Below are 720 nucleotides of genomic sequence, written 5' to 3'. Positions count from 1 at the left end.
CGGTACAAAGGCGCGCTGTTCACTGTTTTGTTCCGCTGCCTCCGAGCATTCCTCCCGCAGCCTGAGGGGAGCGGACCGGGCCCCTCTCAGTGCTCAAGGAGAGGAAAGAAAAGTGGCTTTGAAATACTGTTTTTCTCCGGCACCCGACCCCGTCGCGCCTCCAGCCGCCGCGCATCCCGCGCTCCCCGCGCATTCCGCACATCCCGCACATCCTGCGTACCCCGCACATCCCGCGCACCCCGCGCATTCCGCGCATCCTGCGCTGCCCGGCTGGGCCAGAGTTCACGATCGAGACAAAAGGGCTCTTCTGGAGGGGGGGAAAGAAAAGAGGGGGTGAAACAAACGGGAGGCTCTAATTCTATTTGTGTCGCCTGGAAATCAGAAGGGGTTTTTCCACACTTCGCCTTGATTTGATTATTCCTTGGAGATGGTTTCTCTGCCCCCAGCCAGACGCGTGGGGGAAGGCTGCTGAGGCAGTTGGCCTATAGTGAGAATAATCAAATTACCCATTTGCTGCAACTTTTTCGGCAGAACCACTCGCGTGTAGAAAGAACAACTGGAGCCCAAATCCCTCGGAGGGGGAGAGGGTGAAACCCCGGCGGAAAGGGGACGGGAGGGGCGAGGGGTGAGGCAAACCAGCCCCCGCGGCAGCGCGGAGCCGGCCACGCCGGGGACAGCGGGGCAGCCGGGGTGGCACCTGGGGGCAGGACAGGTGCCGAG

The sequence above is a fragment of the Geospiza fortis genome, unplaced genomic scaffold (genome assembly GCF_000277835.1).
Source record: "Geospiza fortis unplaced genomic scaffold, GeoFor_1.0 scaffold40, whole genome shotgun sequence".
In the NCBI taxonomy this organism is placed as follows: domain Eukaryota; kingdom Metazoa; phylum Chordata; class Aves; order Passeriformes; family Thraupidae; genus Geospiza; species Geospiza fortis.
This window is presented reverse-complemented; position numbering follows the sequence as displayed.